Raw genomic sequence first — 24,060 nt, forward strand, 5'->3', positions numbered from 1 at the left:
GTGATGCTCACGACACACGAGGAGGGCGCCTGCCACGTGACAGGCACGCCCAAATTGAAAAATGTTATTCTTTTAATATGTTTTTTGGTTGGGTCAGCATGTGTAGACTAGGACTTGACTCCATCCCAAGGGTACACAGAAATCCTGTAGATAAAGCCCCAATGCCCTTTATTGTAAGAGAAAATATTTTTATCTCTATCATTTTGTTGTCTAAAGTATTTATTACCTCTCTGTTCATTTGTACTGTATATTTATTTGAGCGATCCAGTTCATGTGACTTTTGCTTGGGGAGTGACGTGGTGGCTGGAAGCACATGTAGCCTGACCGACCTAAAAAAATGGACCTCTGACACATTAAAAAAATAAATTGTGACCCTTTAAGAGTCTAACATGCATGTTTATTGAATGTGAGAGAAAGCCAAAGTACCCAGGGAAAACCCACATAAGCATGGGGAGAACATGCAAACGCCGCACAGGAAGGCCGGAGCCGAGATTCGAACTGTGAGGCAGATGTGCCAACCAATATTGCGCCGTGCTGCACGAAAGCGTACATTGTAAACAATATTCTTTGTATCGAGGAGGGAACAGTATGGGATTATTAATAAGTCGCTCACCTTCCTTTACATGTGAAGGTGCTTCGTGGCAAACACTGCCATCCTAGTTACAGTGACACAGCCGAGCGACAAACACTTCCAAACACACACACACTTGCACAGCATCTCCTGTCTCTTGGCTTCAGCGTGTCCTTCCTCCCTCCATCTGTCCGTCACTGCAGACGCACGCGCCATTCCAAGCAGCGGTCGCCTGGCAACATGGCTCAGCCTCCAAAGCATATTTCCCAGTTCGTCGGAGATATACACTTCCAGCGCGCTGTTATTTCATTACGGTCGAAAGCGGGCATTGTGTGGGTTTGAAGTTTGGGTTGCTGTGTGATCGGTCTCCAGCCACCTGCTTTTATTGGAGCCTGCCCCTTCCCCCCAAGTAGTGTTTGCCGGGGGAATATTAAAGAGATCACTGCCACTGAATGGGACATTATGACATAATTAGCAGGGGTTCAGGGCTGGCACGTTGCACCTAAAACAGATGGCCCAGCTGATTCTATTAGCCGTGAAGCGATGACCGATGATGCTTTTAGTGCCCATAGAATGCGTGACCTTGGCCCCGTGCTCTGGCCAAGGATCTCACCAAGAATCCTTGAAGTGGAAACCTGGAATGATGGCCTCACATCACGTTGGCAGTCAATGAATGCAACTGAAATACACCAAACTGCTACTTTCTGTGCCCATGATTCTGACTCCAACCTTCAAAATGGCTCAGCACATTCCAATCAAGCATTATATATAAAATGTATATTTTGTGGATTTTTACTTTAAAGTTTTAAATTAATTGACAAACTTCTATTTGATCACAAAATATTAATTTAACCAAACATAGTTTTGGCACATTCCAAGTGGAATGCAGCTTTGGTGGTCGCTGAAGCAAAAACACAGGCATGGGAGGAGTTCGGTGAGGCCATGGAGAAAGACTTCCGGACGGCTTCGAGGAAATTCTGGACCACCGTCCGGCATCTCAGGAGGGGGAAGCAGTGCACCATCAACACAGTGCACCATCAACACTGTGTATAGTGGGGAAGGGGCGCTGCTGACCTCGACTCGGGACGTTTTAAGTCGGTGGGGAGAATACTTCGAAGACCTCCTCAATTCCTGCCGGTCGCCTCCCTGGTGAGGTGTTCCGGGCGCGTCCCACCGGGAGGAGACCCCGGGGACGACCCAGGACACGCTGGAGAGACTACGTCTCCCAGCTGGCCTCGGAATGCCTTGGGATCCCCACGGAAGAGCTGGATGAAGTGGCTGGGGAGAGGGAAGTCTGGGCGTCCCTGCTAAAGCTACTGCTCCCGCAACCCGACCTCGGATAAGCGGAAGAAAATGGATGGATGGATAGTTTTATGTACAGTGGAACCTCTCGGGCAGCAATTCCCAACCACTGTTTAAGAGATTATCAGGTGTGCTGTGGGAAGTTATACAGTTTCACATAATTGGTCCGAAAGTTGAGATTTATTTACCACAATTAATGTATCTTCATTGTGGCATCATTCATCTATCTATGCCAGCAACGTATAGGGACAGGCAGAACAATCAAATGATCTTCCACTAGATGGCAGAAAGTACAATCAATCTGTGTGTCCACCGGTTGCCATTCATATGACTGAATCATAGCTTTGTCTTCAACTAAAGAAGCCCCTGATTTCACGCTGATTACATAAAATTGTAAGTAAATTGAACCAAGCTCATCATTATATGAGTTATGTAGAGTACTTGTTGGGACATTTTTGTTTGCGAGTGTGCCGTAAGATTTTTCCAATGTAAATATATACCTTGGCTTATTAAATATTGCGAGACTGCTCTCAGATCCAAAACAATCTATTAAAAATAAAAAATAAATCCCACAGGAAATAGTTTGAGGAACAAACGTTCCTTTTTTTTAACTGTCAAGCAACGTTTTTCAAATGACATTTTTAATGTTGTTCATAGTAAAAAACAATACAACGCTCAGTCTTTGATCTTAGCAACGTCTTCTCTTGGGTCTTTTCCTTCTTTTGGAAGAAGTGGTGCATTGTTAATCCTTTGATGTGTACACTGAGGTCTTGTTATACCCGGGAATCATTAAGAAATGGTCCAACTCCAAAATGTGTGCTATTTTTTTGGGCGGTATTTTTCTCCAGAAATATTGTCCGAAATCCAAATTGGCTAACTACTCCTTCTTACACCTCATGCAGAAGGAAAAAGGACAGTTGGTAATCATCAAACATAACAACAATAAAGCACTCAATCTTACTCTATATCTGTGATTACCTTGACCTGAGGTAAGTGCTGGTAGTGTAAAGGTACATGTATTTGTAGTTGTACACAGAACCTATTGGGTAAGGGACAGGAAGTCTAACTGTCTTGCGCTGAATGAACTAACAGTGCTCCGTCCGTCTCCAGTTGTTGGTGCTGTCTTGAAATTAATGTTTGCAACCAACTTTGAGTTTTAGGGTATCTGCTGGACACAAATGGATATAAGTTGCCAACAGAAGTGACGTCAGCCCCAAATGTGAATGTTTTTAAGTCTAACTTAAAAACTCCTCTTTTTTCCCCTCATGCTTTTTGGAGTATTTCCACTTTTAAATGAGATTTCTTGCACTGTACGCTGCTTTAGTCATACTTTTATTTTTCTCTTTGTCCATATTTATGATAATAATATTATTATGTTTGTAAGATGTTTTTTCTGTTTTTAAATGCTTTTAATCATGTAAAACACATTGAGTTACCTTGTGTATGAAATGCGCTATATAAATAAATTGCTTTGCTTTACAACTGGTAAAATGAAGACTTGCTACCGAGTCAGATAACATGGCTAACTCGCGTAGCTAATATGCTATGACGTTACTTCACAAAGCAAAAAAGTTAACCTATGATGAGGATGATTGTATGAGAGGTCTTTTGTGAGAGGCATTGTACTAAAACTAAAACAACAGTTTTTTTTTTTGTAGGGCAAGGCAGCTTTAACCTTCTCTAATCCCCATCGATTGGACTCAAGTTTGGCTTACTCCATACTGCAATTAGCTCTTGGAGAAGTCATTAGCATAGGGGTTCACATACCGTTCCCCATTTACTTTTATGCAGAAATCCAGGTAATTTCTAAGGGTCCAAATTATTTGTCTAGCAAGTCTTGAGTGGTAACACTGCATGATGAATGGCTGTAACCTTCCTCTTCAGTTTTTCACCCTCCCTCATTAGCTGTAAATTTTTTGAAGAAGGGTCAGAGAAAATGCTGCTATTTTGTCTCCTCAAACATCTCCCTGATTAAATGTGAACAAATTGTGCACCAATTAGCATGTCAAGAAACCGTGGCTATGCTTTCAACTCTGTGGAAGCTTAGCGACAGCCAGAGAAAAAGGTGAAAATGACTTCTTTTTTTCTTCTCGGCTTGTCCCTTCAGGGGTTGCCAGAGCGCGTCATACTTTTCCATGTAAGCATATCTCCTGCATCCTCCTCTCGAACACCAACTGCCCTCATGTCTTCCCTCACGACATCCATCAACCTTCTCTTTCGTCTTCCTCTAGCTCTCTTATCTGGCAGCGCCATCCTCATCATCCTTCTACCAATATACTCACTATTTCTCCTCTGGACGTGTCCAAACCATCGAAGTCTGCTCTCTCTAACTTTGTCTCCAAAACATCGAACCTTGGCTGTCCCTCTGATGAGCTCATTTCTAATTATATCCAACCCGGTCACTCAGAGAGCGAACCTCAACAGGTTCATTTCCGCCACCTCCAGCTCTGCTTCCTGTTGTCTCTTCAGTGCCACTGTCTCTAATCCGTACATCATGGCTGGCCTCACCACTGTTTTATAAACTTTGCCCTTCATCCGAGCAGAGACTCTTCTGTCAAGTAACACACCTGACACCTTCCTCCACCCGTTCCAACCTGCTTGGACCCGTTTCTTCACTTCCTGACCACACTCACCATTGCTCTGGACGGTTGACCTCAAGTATTTAAGGTCCTCCACCCTTGCTATCTCTTCTCCCTGTAGCCTCACGCTTCCCCCACAACCCCTCTCATTCATGCACATATATTCTGTCTTACTTCGGCTAATCTTCATTCCTCTGCTTTCCACTGCATGCCTCCATCTTTCTAACTGTTACTCCACCTGCTCCCTGCTTTAACTGCAGATAACAATGTCATCTGCAAACATCATGGTCCACGGGATTCCAGTCTAACATCATCTGTCAGCATATCCATCACCACTGCAAACAGGAAGGGGCTCAGGGCTGATCCCTGATGCAGTCCCACCTCCACCTTAAATTCGTCTGTCACACCAAGAGCACACCTCACCACTGTTCTGCTGCCCTCGTACATGTCCTGTATTATACTAACATACTTCTCTGCCACTCCAGACTTCCGCATGCAGTACCACAGTTCCTTTCTGGGTACTCTTTCATAGGCTTTTTCGAGATCGACAAAGACACAATGAAGCTCCTTCTGACCTTATCTGTACTTTTCCATCAACATCCTCAAGGCAAATAATGCATCTGTGATACTCTTTCTAGGCATGAAACCATACTGTTGCTCACAAATACTCACTTCTGTCCTGATTCTAACCTCCACTACTCTTTCCCATAACTTCATTGTGTGGCTCATCAACTTTATTCCTCTATAGTTCCCACAGCGCTGCACATCACCCTTGTTCTTAAAAATGGGCACCAGCACACTTTTTCTCAATTCCTCAGGCATCTTCTTATGCGCTAGAATTCTATTGAACAAGCTGGTCAAAAACTCCACAGCCACCTCTCCTAAATACCTCCACAGGAATGTCATCAGGACCAACTGCCTTTCCATTTTTCATCCTCTTTCATGCTTTTCTAACTTCCCCCTTACTAATCATTGCCACTTCCTGGTCCACCACACTTGCCTCTTCTACTCTCCCTTCTCTCTCATTTTCCTCATTCATCAACTCCTCAAAGTATTCTTTACATCTATCTAGCACACTGCTGGCACCAGTCAAAATATTTCCATCTCTATCCGTAATCACCCTAACCTGCTAAACATCCTTCCCATCTCTATCCCTCTGTCTGGCCAACCTTTATAGATCCCTTTTCTCCTTCTTTAGTGTCCAACCTGGCATACATGTCATCATATGCCTCTTGTTTGGCCTTTGCCACCTCTACCTTTGCCCTATGTCGCATCTCAATGTATTCTTTTCGCCTCTCCTTGGTCCTCTCAGTGTCCCACTTCTTCTTAGCTAACCCTTTTCCTTGTATGATTTCCTGTACTGTGAGGTTCCACCAACAAGTCTCCTTCTCTCCTTTCCTGCTAGAAGATACACCAAGTACTCTCCTGCCTGCCTCTCTGATCACCTTGGCTGCAGTGGGCCAGTCTTCTGGAAGCTCCTCCTGTCCACCGAGAGCCTGTCTCACCTCTTTCCGAAAAGCTGCACAACACTCGTCCTGTTTCATCTTCCACCACATGGTTCTCTGCTCTGCCTTTGTCTTCCTAATCTTCCTCCACACCACCAAAGTCATAGCCACACTCTCCCTACCACTCACTTACAGTTGGTAACCTCCTTCAGATTACATCGTCTGCACAAGATGTAATCCACCTGCGTACTTCTACCTCCGCTCTTGTAGGTCACCCTATGTTCCTGCCTCTTCTGGAAAAAAGTGTTCACTACAACAATTTGCATCCTTTTTGCAAAGTCTACCACCATCTGTCCATCCAAGGTCCTTTCCTGGATGCCGTACTTACCCATCACTTCTTCATCACACCTATTTCCTTCACCAACATGTCCATTACAATCTGCACCAATCATGACTCTCTCTCTGTCTGGGATGCTTAGAACTACTTTGTCTAGCTCCTTCCAGAATTTCTCTTTCACCTCTAGGTCACATCCTACCTGTGGGGCATAGCCACTCATCACATTATACATAACACCCTCCATTTCAAGTTTCAGCCTCATCTCTCAATCTGACATCACCTCCAAGACATTCTTAGCTAACTCTTCTTTTAAAATAACCCTGACTCCATTTCTCTTCCCATCTACACCATGGTAAAATCAGAATCAGAATCATCTTTATTTGCCAAGTATGTCCAAAAAACACACAAGGAAGTTGTCTCCGGTAATTGGAGCCGCTCTTGTATGACACCAGACAGTCAATTGACAGAGAACACTTTTGAGACATAAAGACATTGAGAAAAACAGTCACTGAGCAATAAAGGGTTGCTAATATTGCAATAGTCCGGTGCAATGACCATTGTGCAAAGGGCGCCGAGACTTCAAGCGAGTAGTACGATAATCTGGGACAATGTTGATTGTGCAAATGGAGCAGATGCTACTCTGGCATGAGTGGCCAGTATTGGTCAACAACAGATATGCAAATAGTGCAGCGTGGCGAGACTACTACAGTGATTGCACGGGTAATATATAATTGCCCCCACAGAAATGTGACAACGAACTCAAGTCAGAAAATTGCCAGCATGTTGTAATGGAATTGTAGGTTAGGTGTTTAAGAAGTTGATCGTAAGAGGGAAGAAGCTGTTGGAATGTCTGCTCGTTCTAGTTTGCATTGATCGGTAGCGCCTACCTGAGGGAAGGAGCTGGAAGAGCTGGTGACCGGGATGTGGAGGGTCCGAGAGGATTTTGTACGCTCTTGTCTTAGTTCTGGGAGCGTGCAAGTCCTCAAGAGTGGGTAGGTGGGTACCGACAATCCTTTCAGCAGTTTTGATTGTCCGTTACAGTCAGAGTTTGTCCTTTTTTGTCGCAGCACCAAACCAGACTGTGATGGAAGAACATAGGACTGATTCGATGACCGCTGTGTAGAACTGCCTCAGCAGCTCCTGTGGCAGGCCGTGCTTTCTCAGAAGCTGCAGGAAGTACATCCTCTGCTGGGCCTTTTTGAGGACTGAGTTGATGTTGGTCGCCCACTTCGGGTCCTGAGAGACTGTAATTCCCAGGAACTTGAAGGTCTTGACGGTTGACACAAGGCAGCTGGACAGCGTGAGGGGCAGCTGTGGCGAAGAATGCTTCCTGAAGTCCACGATCATCTCTACAGTCTTGAGCGTGTTCAGCTCCAAGTTGTGTCGGCTGCACCACAGCTCCAGCCGCTCCACTTCCTGTCGATATGCCGACTAGTCACCGTCATTGATGAGGCCGATGACAGTGGTTTCATCTGCAAACTTCAGGAGTTTGACAGCCGGGTGCGTTGAGGTGCAGTCGTTCGTGTCGAGAGAGAAGATCAGTGGTGAGAGGACACAACCTTGGGGCGCCCCAGTGCTGATGCTGCGTGTGGATGAGGTGGTCTCTCCAAGCCTCACCTGTTGTGTCCTGCCCGTCAGGAAGCTTTAAATCCACTGGCAGATGGCAGGTGAGACGCTGAGCTTGAGAAGCTTGGAGGAAAGGAGTTCAGGGATGATGGTGTTGAACGCTGAGCTGAATTCCACGAACAGGATCCTCGCGTATGTCCCTGCACTGTCGAGGTGTTCTAGGATGAAGTGCAGTCCCATGTTGACTGCATCATCCGCAGACCTGTTTGCTCGGTAGGCAAACTGCAGGGGGTCCAGCAGGGGGCCTGTGACACTCTTGAGGTGGTCCAGCACGAGATGTTCAAAGGACTTCATGACCACAGATGTCAAGGCGACAGGCCTGTAGTCATTTAGACCCGGGATTGCAGGTTTCTTGGGGACTGGAATGATGGTGGAGAGTTTGAAACAGGATGGTACTTCGCACAGTTCCAGAGATCTATTGAAGATCTGAGTGAAAGTAATTTAAACCCTGCCCCTAAACTTCTAGCCTTTCTGCCTTTCCACGTGCTCTCCTGGACACACAATATATCAACCTTTCTCCTAATCATCGTGTCAACCAACTCCTGAGATTTTCCTGTCATAGTCCCAACATTTAAAGTCCCCACATTCAGTTCTAGGCTCTGTGCTTTCCTCTTCTCTTTTTGCCGAAGAACCCGCTTTCCACCTCTTCTTCGACTTTGACCCACAGTAGCTGAATTTCCACCGGTGCCGTGCAGATTGACGGCGCCGGTGCGGATGTTGTTAACCCGGGCCTCGACCGATCCGGTATGGAATTCTTTGGATGAACGCTCATATTTGTTTGGCAAAGTTTTAAGCCGGATGCCCTTCCTGGTGCAACCCTCTGCATTTATCCGGGCTTGGGACCGGCCTACAGTTTGCACTGGCTTGTGCCCCCCATAGGGCTGCATTAAAAATGTGAAAGTGTGAAAAATTTTACTTTTACTCATGTCGTTTGGACACTTTCTCCTGCCGAAGGAGAGAGACCATCTTGACGGGATTCAAGGCTTTCGTCTTCCATCTGACGCCTGTCAGTAATCACGGGAGTGTCTGGATTAATTTTGTGGATTAATTTGCTTAATTGATTCCTCACATTTGCATATTAATGAGAGAAAGAGTTTGCGGCAGGTAGCAAAGGAAAACAGCAGCTGAAAAGTTGCATTTTTGGGTATTTATCAGTGTGTGTGTGTGTGTGTGTGTGTGTGTGGAGGTCAGTGTCTGCATTTGCATGCATTTCAATATTTTTACATGTGAATTTTGAGTCTCCTTATCACCAGCTCCCTTTCACTTCTTATTACAGCTTCAACTTGCTGTGGTTTCATTTGGTTTGAGCCAAATAGAAACTCTGAAACGGTTTAATAGAAATAGTGTGAATGATAAATGGAAATGGCTCGAGGCCTTTGGAGATCTACTTTATTAATAACAGGAAACAAAGTGGAAAAGTTCACCGATTAGCCGACTCGATTCTCCCGTGGGATTTTTGCCGTCGTAGCCTGAGGATACTCAATAAAATATTCCCGATTAAGACAATATTCTGACTGTTTAGTGTTCAGTGCCTGGACCAAAGACCCCCACTTCTACCGACAGTATCTAGAGTTGAGTATCATTAAAAATCAGAGTGAGACAGTGAGTCTCATACAGAACAGTAAGAATCAAAGCTTCATTGCAACCCCTTTTTTTCCACGGTGAATCCCTGAAATGTTCGTCAAAGAGTCCTGCCAGAGCCACTTCAGACGAAAATTACACACTTCCTGTTCATGGGTCCTTGAGACATTTGCCTGCGTACTGTTATAGCAGACACATCCACCCAATTGTGTGTTGATCGGAGAAACAGGTTTTGGGAGCTGAATTTTTCAAACTCTCCAGGGGCAAAGTTGAAGGAAATTTGCCCGGAGTTGCTCTAAACCAAAAATGATCGGACTTCCTGCTCTTTGGTGCATGGGTTCTTGAGTTTTTTTTCGTGTATCCTGTCATTATAGGGATTTCCACAGAATTTTGTTTCAGTTTTTAAAGTCTATTTTTTCAAACTATCCATGGAGCCGCTACTGAGAAAATGTGCCCACAGTTGCTGCTTAAAATCCAAATGGCTGACTTCCTGTTCAAGCATGGGTACTTGAGACTTTTCCATACATCCTGTTATGGTAGACATGTCCACACAGTTTTGTTGTTTTGTAAACTGGTGTTAGGGGCTAATATTTTCAAACTGTGTGCTCATGTCAAAGTTTTTGTATTTTTGTGTATTTGTCCAAATTGTGGCTCAGTTAACTTTCCAGATGACCTTTGAGACGCGAGACGTGGCTGTTAACCCTCCAGAAAACACCTCACACTCCCACTCGGGTCAAGATTGCTGTGATTTCTGACACTTTTAATGACGGACCGACTGACTCTTGCAGGGCAAAGTGGCGTCTCAGCATGTCAGGGTGGCTATTTGTTCTCGCCGTAGACCTTGGCTAAATCACCGCCACTTTATGAGCCACACGGACAGAACATTAAGCCCGGCGCTCTTTTTTTGTAAAGGTTGTCTGCCTCTTAAACTCCATGAGCCTTTATTGATGGCTCTCTCGACTCATCTTGTGTGCGGAGATTTGCGATGCAGCCCTGCTTTCACTTCTTCGGCATAAGCTGTTTGTTATGTCAGAGAGGAGAGGGAATGGGCATGTGAAAGGGTGGACTTTCCTGTATCCTGGCACGAAATGACACAGCAGATGAATGTGTCACTGTCTCAGGTGGTAGACAACTACACACGAATAGATCCACCGTTTACGATGTTGTGTGTATATTGTTTTTCATCCATGTTTTTTTTTTGTTCCATCCATCCATTGTCTTCCGTTTATCTGGGGTCGGGTCCCAGGGTCAGCAGCTTAAGCAGGGAAGCCCAGACTTCCCTCTCCCCAGCCACTTCAAGCTCTTCCTGCGGCATCCTGAGGCGTTCCCAGGCCAGCGGGGAGACATAGTCTCTCCAGTGTGTCCTGGGTTGTCCCCACGGCCGCCTCTCGGTGCGACATGCCTGCAAAACTAGGGAGGTGTCCATGAGACATCCTAATTAGATGCCCAAGCCAGCTCATCTGGTTTCTCTCAATGCGGAGGAGCAGCGACTCTATTTTGAGCCCTACCTGGATGACCAAGCTTCTCACGCTACGTCTAAGAGGGCCTAGACACCCTGCAAACTCATTTCAAACAGCTTGTATCCGTGATCTATATTGACCAGTAAATCGAGAGAGTCGCCTTTCGGCTCAGCTCCTTCTTTACCATGGCAGACTGATGCAGAATCTTTATAACTGCAGACGCTGTACCCATTGGTCTGTTGATCTCCTGCTCCGTTCTACCCTCATGAACAAGACACAGAGATACTTTAACTCTTCCATATGGGGCAGGACTGAACACTTTCTTCCATGGTACCAAAAGAAGAACCTTGCTTTCATTAACAAAATCATCTTCAAGCATGAAAATGCACCATCTCAAAAAATATTCAAGCAGAAAATCTCCAAAAGGTTACAAGTTTTATAGACATAAGAATTGTGAAGCTGCTATCAAATAAAGGGTCTTATGTCAAAATGTTCCTTGACTTATGTTTTTGATTTAAACACTGTAGCTTTTGATTTCAGTAAATACCACCTCCGAGTGCTGCAAATTCAATAGATTACTATTTTCAGTTCTTTAAAACCTGTAAAATGTCTTGAAACTGTTGTGCGTAATAATTTGTAACAGTGCATTGTAAGTAAAAAATTTTTTAACTGTTAGTGGGAGGTATGTTAAAAAACAACTGACTGATGGCTTGAAAATATGCTGACTGTTAATTGTACCAGCTATTTAGGAAAATCAGAGAAAAATACCATTTGCATAATAATTTGGAAAGCAGTGTGTCAGTCATCAAAAACGTTACATTGACTCTCCCGCAGTGTGTGGCGCAACCAAGGTTGCAGGGCACCACTGATCTATAGAACGGCAGGCACACCACTTTTTCCATCGACGGGACTCCAAACTTGCATTCAATCATAAGCACATTGTTCTGACAAAATGACTTTTATTGGATTCATTTCATACAGACTAAAAAAAACATGCCCACTTGCAAAGTGTAGCGTATTAGATGGAGCGGTGCGCATGCCTCACTGGCGACGACACAGCCGCTACAGTTTCCAAATGAATGTGACATTCCCAAATCTCGGGAAAACTCCATGCCCCGTAATTTACAGCGAGCCTCAGACTTTAAGGAGTCACACCTCTTCGGTGGTTGCACACAAATTTCCAGGTTGGTGGGTGTGTCAAAAGTCTGGATGGCTGAAGGTAAAGAGCAGACAAAAAAAAAGACTTGGAAAGTATGGCGCTAAATGAATAAGCTTTAAGTGTTGATGTTCTGAAATAAGCCCTGAGTAAAGACACTTCGATGTATGAGTGAGGAATGAGGCCGGACCGATTGTATTTAGACATTTAGACATCTACTCAAATGTTTGTAATTCAGTCATTTTTAGGGTAAGTGTACGTTTTTAAGTATATCTGTTTACACTCAACACTTTTTAATTGTCTTTATTATTTATTTATTGTTCTGACATTATTTATTGTTCTATTGTTCTGGCGGCACGGTGGGCGACTGGTTAAAGTGTCAGCCTCACAGTTCTGAGGACCCGGGTTCAATCCCTGGCCCCGCCTGTGTGGAGTTTGCATGCTCTCCCCGTGCCTGCGTGGGTTTTCTCCGGGCACTCCGGTTTCCTCCCACATCCCAAAAACATGCATCCAGGTTAATTGACCACTCTAAATTAGAGTTGTCAATTGCCCGATGACAGCTGGGATAGGCTCCAGCACGCCCGTGACCCTAGTGAGGAGAAGCGACTCAGAAATGTTCTGACAGCTCAGGTCCCTTTAAACATCCCAAAATACCTATGTTGTGCACTTTTAAGAAAAGCCTTTTTTTTTTTTGGTAGATATTGTTTAGCATATACAGTATCTGTATGTTTTTTTGTGTTGGTCCATGGCCTATTGTTAAGCTATTTGACAACATACATTTTTTTAACTGTTCGTAATTTATTACTTTAAGAGATCTGGAATGTTCATGCAGCAACTTGTTTGTGGATTTTCTACCATGTCAATTTGAAATAAAGTCCTGTTTCTGAATAAAGAGGAATTTAGAAATGTTTTTTAAAAAATCCTATTCATTGATTAATTAAAAAAACATTATTAAAATAATCATTATTTGCAGCCCTATTATTTTTATTTATTATATTGGATTTTTAAATTTATTTAATTTTATTTTTTTAAACAACACAACCAACAAATGAGCTGTATTTGCAATGGAAAACATTGACCAATTTATAGTTGTCAATGTCCATCCATCCATCCATTTTCTACCGCTTATCCGAGGTCGGGTCGCGGGGGTAGTAGCTTTAGCAGGGACGCCCAGACTTCCCTCTCCCCAGCCACTTCATCCAGCTTTTCCAGGGGTCTCCCGAGGGGTTCCCAGGCCAGCCGAGGATGTAGTCTCTCCAGGGTGTCCTGGGCCGTCCCTGGAGTCTCCTCCCGGTGGTTTGTGCTCGGAACAACTCATCAGGGAGGCGTCCGGGAGGCATCCGAATCAGATGCCCCAGCCACGTCATCTGGCTCCTCTCGATGTGGAGGAGCAGCGGCTCTACTCTGAGATCCACCCAGATCAATCTCAATGTCAATGTGTCATTCTTATTTTATATGTAATATAATTACAAATGTTTTAATGGTGGAACCAGCTGAACATAATGTAGTGTCTTGCAAGCATGCAATACAACACGCTGTGTAATGACCACAGACTGGCCTCTGTTTGACACTTTTTGCACACCCTCACTTCCCCTCTGTTCCCCAGAGCTTACCACTAAGCGCTAATTGTAGTACAGGCAGGGCTAGGTGCGGGGTACATGCTAAAAAACCCCCCCAAAAAAACGGATATTAGCCACCATGCTGGGCTGGCACTGCCACTCTTGACCTGTCATCTGTGGACTCGTTCTGGCAGGAAGTGGACTCAACAAGACACAACATGACAAAAAAAAAAAAAAACGGAACTTTATGTTCCAGTCAGACTTGATTATATATTCCTAATGGTAAGAATTAAAGCATAACTCCTAGTACTTAAACTGAGCTTTCTTATCTTTTTTAAATCTTAGGTGCCTTTGAGAGACCTGGAATTTTGGAACAAACAACATTATGCTGTAATGACGTAAAATGCACCAATATTTTGCAAGAACATGTATTTTAGAAGTCCTCAACTTGACCTTCCAAAGCTTTCCAATAGTGCAAGTTGAAAGTTGCACTACATCAGCCCCGCCACCTGTTTCACCAATCGACACAAAAATGGGTGGACATGTCTATCATAACAGGACATGGAAAAGTCTCAAGGATCCATGCGCAAAATTGAACAGGAAATAGACCATTTTGGTTTGTAGGAGCAATTTTGGGTAAACAGCCATTTTGGAACAAATTCCAGGGCTTGTACTTTGGCAGAATTTGTCCAAATGAGCCTATGCAGAAGTTCTAGACAGTAGGGAGATGCTAAATTATCATTTTGTGGGTATGTGCCATGAAAAAGAATATTCAGGTTATTTTTTTAATTAATTCATATTAAAAGCCAACCGCAAATGACCTTGTTTGCTGGTCACTCATTGGTTACCTGTTTAGTTGACTTCTTGCTACTTCTTACATATCTTTCCCTGACTCAAATAGTCATCTCGGTGTCCGGAGGCAGAAAGCACAAGCTAAAACCCCTTTTCTATATTTCATCTCATTTGCTTCCCCCCAAACTCCCTTAAATCCTCTGTTAAGCTCCATCCTTCATCCTTCAGCCACACTTTCACCTTCCCAAATCCTTTTCCCTTTTCCTGGAGCTTGACTGGACCTATGGATCTACGCGGTCTGTGTCCTGGGGCATGAGCTCTGACAATTATAGTGTCACTGTGTGAGAGATCAGACGCCAGGCAGGCCAGTGCAATGGGAAGAACTTTTTACTTCTTCATTTCATTCCAAATAGGATTTGGTAGAGGAGCACAGGAAGGAAATGGATGACGTTTCTTTTGCATTCACCTATCGTTTCATCTGTAATTTCAGCGAGGAAATTTCCTTTCCTGTTTCAAAGTCAGTTTGTTGTCCCCTTCCCAAAAAAACCTATTGCATCAGCATGTGTACGATTAAATGCTCACATTTGTGCAAAATCTCTCCCCTCCTCACTCAAACCACGCAAATTTCACAGCTTCCGACGACTGTGTTCCTGGTCTGTGGGAAAATGGACCGACACGTAATGGTGAGGGCAAAGGCACCTTGTAAATTTCCCAGCTTTCAAGGAATTATTATAGATGGAACTACAACTGTTTTGCCTCTTTAAAAGGGAACTAAACCCGTTTTTTTAAAAGCAAAAATACATTGTATTTGCCAGCACTCGTCAAAACACTTTATTATGATTGATATTGCTTTCGTGGAATAAGAAATATATAGGCTATTTAATCAACGTAAGGGGTGGCGCCATGTTTGGGAAATTCATTATGAGCTGCAGACCTGTAGTGATGACGAAGCGCCAGTGGAGTGTTGCCTGCTACTACAGCGCTCAATTGAATTATGTCAGCTGACAGATTTCAGAGCACGATGGATTTTGCATGTGGTATACTCGTGGTCCGTCTCCACATCATCTGTTGTTTTTTAAACCATTAACAGATTGAAAGTGGTGAAAAAAAACCTATGAACCAATCTATTCATGCTCATCAACGCTCCATTGTCTGAGAAGTGATGTAACATTACTATCTTCCTTGACTCTGCCATCAGGGAGTGTCCCTCATGATTGATTGGTAATAACGAGTGAAAAATAGTTTGGTTAAATGTATTTCAATAATCCTGTTTTGTTAAAAATGGATCACTGAACACTTCGGTAGGAACTGCAACAGTCAGCATCAAAGGTAAACGTGCAGATTCATTTTCGCCTGTTGAACTGCTAATCGTTTTATTTATTGTATCACCCGTGGCTTTAACACCTGTGAAAACGGGTCTGCTGACTGTCGCGGGCCAACCAGGCAGCTGCCGAGCGGCTGAGGCGAGAGGCCGCTCGACAAGCAGCTAGCTGCTAACGCCGGCGAGCTGCCGCCATATACAATTTTAATTAATGACAATGTAATTAATTAGCGTTTATTTATTTATTTATCAATTTTGTTTAGGCGTAATAAATAAGCCATGGAACATGATTTCAGGGTGGTGTTATGTTGATGTTGGTGCACAGTGATACCAACTGTGGTGCACCTCGCTGGATCTGGAACAACTTAATGCAACTTGCAAGTTAATATATACTAACTGTATAGTTTTCTTGGTAACTAAAACTGCATAATAAGCTGGAACTGGCAAATACACATCACATTCTCGTGAATTTGCACTGTCACGATTGTAAAGGGCGGCACGGTGTACCCCGCCTCCTGCCCGATGACTGCTGGGATAGACAAAAAGACTTACGTTTATCAGTTTGAACAACATAAATACTGACTCTTGTCTTTGTAGTGTATTCAATTGAATATTGGTTGAAAAGGATTTCCAAATCATTGTATTCTGTTTTATTAACGTTTTACACAACGTCCCAACTTCATTGGACTTGAGGTTTGTAGAATGACTCGAGTGTAACACTCAGAGGTGGATCGTAATGCGCTACATTTACTCCCTTACATTTACTCAAGTAACATTTTCGATAAACTGTACTTGTCAGAGTACTTTAAATGCACTGTACTTTTTACTTGAGTATTTATGTGAAGAAGGATCGATACTTTTACTCCGTTACAGTCATCGACATGCCGTTCGCTACTTTTATTTATCCATTCTTGCGTGTGAGCGTCTATTTTTGGACTGCATTTTCGACTTCCGCATAGGGCGGCCGTTGCGCCAATTGAACATTGCCACAGTGATGTTTGACTCAAGTCCACCAATCAAACGATACAAGGCAGTCACATGACCGTGCACGTTGTCTTTGCGAGCCAATCAAAATGACTCAAAACACACAAAAAAAAAAAACGCGCGTTTACGTTACCGACTTAAAAAAACAACAGCTTTGTCATGCAGCTCTTAAATTGTGACTGCCCAAACTTGGATATTTCAGCCCACTTCTAATTTGAGAAAACACCTTGCCGTAAGTTGAAGATGTTTCTATTGTTGTTTTATCAGTGGATATGGTAACATTAGCCCTGTCCTATGGTGTTGCACACGCACACACGATCACTAAATCTGGTCAGCAAACAGCTTCTTCATGAAGTCTTTTAAGTGAATAAAGCAAATCGTGTTCCTGTAGGCCCCAATGCATGTGTTGTTGTTTTTTGTGCAGTCAAAAATGGAAATGGTGGCAGGTGTGTGTCAACTCCCATATATTATTATTTTTTCATTTTATTTGATGTTCATGCTGTTTGATTTATTTACTTATTATTATTTTTTTTAAATCTGAAGTTGCTCACAAGTTACTCTTGAGTATTTTTTTCAGAGTACTTTCTTACTCTTACTCAAGTAAATATTTGGATGACTACTTTTACGTGAGCCATATTATTCTAAAGTAACAGTACTCTTACTTGAGTACAATATTTGGCTACTTTACCCACCTCTGGTAGCACTCTACTTGTGAAAACCGCGTTTTCCATGTGTTATTGTGTCTTTGTGATAGGGTCTTATGTAGACTGGCAGGGGCGAAGGTGCCCCCTAAATTTCTTGGCTTTGAAGGTAGCATCCGAGGTATAACAGTTGGAATCAGAGATGTGTCTCCCCTTTCACTATGCTTGCTGTACAAGCTGGCTTTTACCCCTTCCTCACTGTTCGCCATGAATTTTGCACACCAAAGTGTACAAATTTTGGGGTGTTCAAGTTTTGAGGTACCACTTTCTCCTCCTCTCCTGAAGCAGACTGTTTGGTCAGAGGTGTGTAGGTAACAGATGCACCTGGTAACCCCCACACACCTGGCCTCCATCGCCCTCTCTAACCTGCCTTCCACCACTTCAAGCCCTACTGGACCTTCCTGCTCTGCCATCAACTCCCACACTCAAAACGTTCAATCTCTTCCTGATCTTTACTGTCTTCTCCTGTGCGCTCTGTGGGAATGCAATGGGGTGGACCGAACCGGGTCGGAGATCTCCGTCTTCCAGCCCAGCGGTGGTGCCGGCCTTCTGGACGGAGCAGATGGTAAGAGAGGGATGGGCCTGGAGGAGACATCTTCTAACCTTGGAGCAGGGCCAGACTCCATCAGGCTTGTCAAATGGACCTGGACTGGACCCGCAAGACGTTGTCTCTCTGTGTGAAGTAACTGTACAATCTCAAGATATTTCGACTACACCAAAAATATACAGTGATTGCGCGATTTCTGATATATTTGTAAAAAAATATATATCAATAGCCTCTTTCACGCAGGGTCTGCACAAAACCGAGCAACGTCTTAGTTGATTTATTTTCCCGTGCTTGTCACATAGAACCAGCAAAGCGGGCTATTGCCATGTCTCTAGTAGTTTTTGGAAAATGAGAAGACCCACAAAATGAGAAGCGAATCTTGCGTTTTAAACTTTTAAACCCAGCCATCCGCAGTTACCTTTTACATAGGGGTTCTAGCGCCTCTGAAACTACCCTGGAACTTGATACTACCTTGACTTAAAGTCTACATTTCATGCCTGAATAAGCCAGGAAATACAGTATATACCTTTTACGGACAAAGTGTAAAGGACTTTTGGACAGTCATCGTTGTACGTTTATTGTTTCATAATGTTTCCGTACTCAAGTTGTAATAAGTAATGAAATATGTTCTCATTGGCTGTTTGGACAGAATACTGATATTCTCGTCATAAACGGTCAAAATCATCAGCGCATGTTCTTGATGCAGAATTCCTTTGAAGTGTAGCATTATACACCTTCTATTTTGATCCAGACCAAACAAGCTACGGCTCAAGTACCCCCGAAAGCGGCATAATTACCGCGTGGCTTAGGTTACACTTTCATGTAATTACAAAAGTATTGCATCTGTTTCCATAGCAACCACCCAAGACTCCACGCACCTGCCTATTTTGTATGTGGGTGCTCATGTACACAAACGCAAAGCCAATCTCGGTGCGAGGCTTACCTTGATCCTTGTAAGTGCACAATATGATGGATGTGTTGGACAGAGAAAGAGATTGAGATGAAAGTACACCGCGCGTGTCCCGCAGAAGGAGAATTTTGTACCTTAGCAGCCGGAGAATTAATGTCTCCATCAAATCTTCTTTGGAGATTTTCACCATCCTGATGAAGTCTGCATATATGTTCTGTATTGCGCCGTGTTATAGTTTCAGGGCACCCTCATTGTTTCGCTATTTTGAAAGTGTAGAAATGGCTATTCTGTCTAAAAGGAAAATCATTTCAAATTCATAAATACCACAGGGATCAACTCAATGAGCTCAGCCTCCTTGTTTCCTTCATAGTTGTCGTTCCCCCAACGCTGCTCCCATCCAATCACCCTGTGTTATTAAATATTCAAATCTCCGCCGCAACCGCTCTGTTTAGCCAACGCTCGCGGGAGCTCGCCTAGTCTATTAAGGCTGAGATTATTGCCGTGGTTTGTTTTCCAAGGGTCCCCGTCATGGCTGACGTGCTAATTGCGAAAGGTCTCCTCGTTATGCATGTCAATTTTGTGTATTGCTTTAAACGGATTGGATATTTTGCATGTTTGCGTTGGAGTAATGCTTCTTAGCTCCTCACCAGGACATCACGCTTATGCACGTGGGCTTGGAAGTTGATGCTAATGGGAGATTTTCCCTACATTTCCCTCAGTTCCTCCCGTTCCTTCCTCGCATCCTCTCCCGGCGGCGCTGCAGATATGAGCCCTGAGCGTACACAGGGCACTCTCATTAAGACACCAGTGCTGGTATTAAATTTGCTGTTATTAGAGAGGCCTTCTTTCATTTCACTGGCACAGCAAACCACAGACACCCACAGGAGACTCAGGGTAAAGACTGGATTACACTCTGATTGTGTGTGTGTGTGTGTGTGTGTGTGTGGTGGGTGGGTGCGTGTGTGTGTGTGTGCGGGTTTTTAAGCAATAAAAAGGTTGTTTTGGAGAACTCCGTCTTTATCTCACGCCATGCTTTTAGAACGGCGGATTAATGTTGATTGAATGTTATCCAAACGGTACGATGAATCTATGGATGGTGAAGAGAACATTACCAGGAGAGACTAATGGATGAATAGAGATTTGAATATCTAATAAAATGGCAGAACTGAAACTGAAATTGGGTGACACAATTCATCAAAACTTGCTGCCACAAGCAATAGTGAAAACAAAAATTGTTAGCAAGTTACCATCATCTATTTCTCTGGTCCATATACTACAAATTGGGTAGCAATCAGTCAAAAATATTTTATTTATTGATTTCTTTATTTATATATGGAAGGATCTCTGGAAAATGGCCACAATAACCCTAAAATTGAAGCTTCTAACCAAATTTTTAGAGTATGACATTTTCAGACTTTTCTTTTGCGGGTTTACTCATAATAGACCTGCTGGGGGCTGAATTTTCAAAACACTCCAGGGCATGCTTATGCAAAATGTAGGTCTGTAAACAGGGGACTATTATGAGACAAATGGCTGGATGGACTGGACTTGTGGATGAATAGAGATTTTGTAAAATTCTAACACAGCAGATAATTGGATGAAGAACGCTGATATTGGATGACAACATTTGTAAAAAATGTTGATGCTCTGTCCAAACGCAATGACGAAAACTCAAGTTTTCTCACAATTTCATGAGACAATTTGTCTATTATACGTACTTCAAATCTGGTAGCAATCGGACAAAATAACCCAAAAATGGCCACTTAAAGCCAAAATGTCAGACTTCCTGTATCTTTTTATGCATGTACTATGTTATTTTTTTTCAATCCTCATCCACAAATCCATCAAAGTCCTCATCTTCTGTATCCGAAATGAACAGCTGGGCAAGTTCTCCATCAAACACGCCAGCTTCCCTCTCGTCTTTGTCGGAGTCAGTCTCGTTGCCTTGCGGCTTCCTCAGAAATGATGCCGGCTTTTACGAAAGCTCAAACAACAGTGCAAGCAGACACGTTAGCCCAAGCATCCACAATCCATTCACAAATTGTGGCGTAACTCGCCTGGCGCTGCCTCATAGTCTTAGTAAAGCTGTGTTCGCCATCTGTCATCCATGACTCCCACGCCGCTCACAACTTCACTTTGAACGCCCTGTTTACACCGATGTCCAGCGGTTGGAGTTCCTTCGTCAAGCCTCCCGGAATGATGGCAAGCTCCGAGTTATTGCACTCAGTTGAATGGTGACTGTAGAGACGCTTCTCCCGGCTGTTCTTTGCTCATTAATCCATTGCTCGAGTTGGTCTTCCAACTCGGGCCACCTCGCCTTGTTTCCATGGAAACTCAGCTTTGTCTTCTTGACTTGGCAAAGCTCGTTTTCCTGCTTCCTCCACTTGCGAACCATGGATTTGTTGATCTTGAATTCTCTCGTGGCTGCTCGATTCCCATGTTCCTCCTTGTAACTAATAGGTTGCAGTTTAAACTGTGCTTCGTAAGAGTGTCTCTTCTTTTCGGGGGTCCTTAGCCAAACCGATGCACATACCGGAACTATATACCTACTGGGGGCGTGTCTTTAGCCTCCTCTGTCACGCGCACCCTTCCCCTTTTACGTCCGCATGCTGTCCTCAGTCACGTCCGCCTTCCTCTATATAAGCAGCGTGTCGGCAGGAAATGCTCCCAGTCAGTCAAGCGGAGCGCTCATTAAAGTCACACGACACTTACAGATTTTGGAACTCGGTACACACATAAGGTGTGCCACATTAAAAGGCGCCCTGTCCATTTTGGAGAAAATTTAAGACTTTTAAGTGCACCTTATGGTCGTGAAAATACAGTACTTCAAATTTGGAAGCAATCGGACAAAATCTGCGAGACAGCTTTGTCTTTGAAGGACCTCTGGGAAAATTGCCAAAATTACACTAAAATTGCTGCTTTCATCCGAAATGGATTTGGCTTCTTGAGACTTTTTTTGTGGGTCTACTCATGATACATGCTTCCCAAATTTCACGTTGCTAATGAAAAAGGCTTCGGTGGCTAAATTTTCAACAAATTCCAAGGCATGCTCCTGCTTCCAGTAGGTAGGTAGCTAGGGGACAATAAATGCAAAACTCTAAATTCTTCGCAACGTACTGTAACCTATTCCTCGAGTATACACGGTATATATTTGGTAGCAATCAGACAAAATCTGCAGGAAAAGACCTCTGGCAAAATAGTCCTAAATTGGCTGCTTCAAACCAACATGGCAGACGACTTCTATCTTTCTGGGCATGGCTTCTTGAGACTTTTTTGTGGGTCCTACTCCTGACAGACATGCTTACCAAATGTCATGTTGCTAAGTGAAACAGGCATTGGGGGATGAATTTTTCGGAAAGGTTCCAGGAAGAACATTGAAATGGGGTGAGTTGAATAATGCAGATCCAACTGACAAAGTTCATCCGTTCAGTCTACATACTTTGATGTCCAACAAGGAAATTTGGATAGACATTCTTGGTCTGTCTGTCTTCTCATTGAAATTTTTTCAGATGGTTTTGGAGCAGGAACGTTACACGGCACCTCCGTGAGAATTGCTCTGGAAGATTATAGCTGGGATGGGCAGCACAGGCCAGCAGCGATTGCTCCTCTGATAAGCATCAATCAAGCCATCAGGCCTCTCGAGTGGCCGCATGTTGTTGTTGTCGAGAGGCCGGCCGGAGATGGAGGACGATAGGGATCTGATAATGGCTCCGGTGAATCAGCACTGATGAACCCCCGTTGAGAGAAAGACGGAGGTCACGGCGAAGAGAGGAAGAATGGAGAGGCTTTTGATGAAGTGAAAGTACCCTCCTCCCCCACTCCCCACCCCTCGTCGGCCATTTATTTCCCCGCTCCCCCAGCTGGCACTGTAACGCTGTAACGGACCCTCTGCTCCTCTAATGAGTCGCAGTCACAGCTGAATACTTGCTTTCACAACTCAAAGTGTTTCAATGAAAAAATCACTTATGTGTTTGCACACACAATAAGCAATATGGAGATGCCCTGCAGCTGCATATCAAATGTAATTAAAAGCTGGACGCAGTGATTAAATGGACCTCGTACCAATTTTCAGAGGTACTGAATGGAAGGTTTGAAGGAAATTGGAGCACCAGGACTGGAGTTATTGCATCTAAATGTTTGTGCCAGAAGGGGGCACGTGTGGATCTCTTCAGGGTGGGACCTTCATCACATGCACAGTGTTTGGTCAAGCTCGACCAAACGAACCTTTCTGCAAAGCTCTGTCCAAATGCAATGATGAAAACTTAAACTTCCTAGGACGAGTTCATCTTTGAAGGAACCCTGGAAATGGGTCTAAATTGGCTGCTTCGCGCCAAAGTGGCACGCTCATGTGTCTTTCCAGGCAAGGTTTCTTGAAACTTTTTTTGGGCTTGAATCATGATAGTCAGGTCTACCAAATTTCACTTTGCTGAGTGAAACTGGAAACATAATATGCTGCATGTCCCACATACAATCTAATTCACATTTTTTTCTGGGCGGGACGATCATCATTCAAAATTTAGAGCTGAGTTATTCGATTGTCGTGTGTTATGGCTAGTCATTAAACTTCGCCTCTATTCTCCACTCCCATGTAATGACCCAAACTTATATCCTTTACAGTTTAGTGACAACCACCTGTCTAGCATATGTACTTACAATTTGGTAGTAATCAGACAAAATCTCTTTGTAAAAGTCCATCTTTAAAGGAAATGGCCCTAAAATGGCCGCTTCAAATCAAAATGGCATCGTACCAAATTTCACAGTGCTGAATGACATTGGGCCTAATTCTTTTTAAAGTCAGCTGGTTCTTGACGAGAATCCCCACGCCAAGAATACATTTTCACCACTACGAACACGCCTGCAAAATGTGAACATTTGAGAGGATGGAAAAGTCCTGAAATGGTCATTTATTTAGCCTGAAGAATAATAACACAATAATAAGACAATAATTACACAGCAAAGCAGTTTCTGGTGTGAGTAGTAGTGTGGTGTGATACAAATTTGTGACAGAATGGTATCTTAATGAATAGTGTTGTTGTCATTCAATTTGTCATGTTGGTCTAAACATTACCTAAACATTAATCTGTCCACTGCACACCAAATGCACAAGTGTATCTGTGTGTCTGTTTTGTGTGTGTCAGCGGGGCCCTTTTGGGAGACAAATGGAGCTGATAAATATAAGTTTATTATCT

This window comes from Phycodurus eques, chromosome 16, assembly GCF_024500275.1.
Source record: "Phycodurus eques isolate BA_2022a chromosome 16, UOR_Pequ_1.1, whole genome shotgun sequence".
NCBI classification, from domain to species: domain Eukaryota; kingdom Metazoa; phylum Chordata; class Actinopteri; order Syngnathiformes; family Syngnathidae; genus Phycodurus; species Phycodurus eques.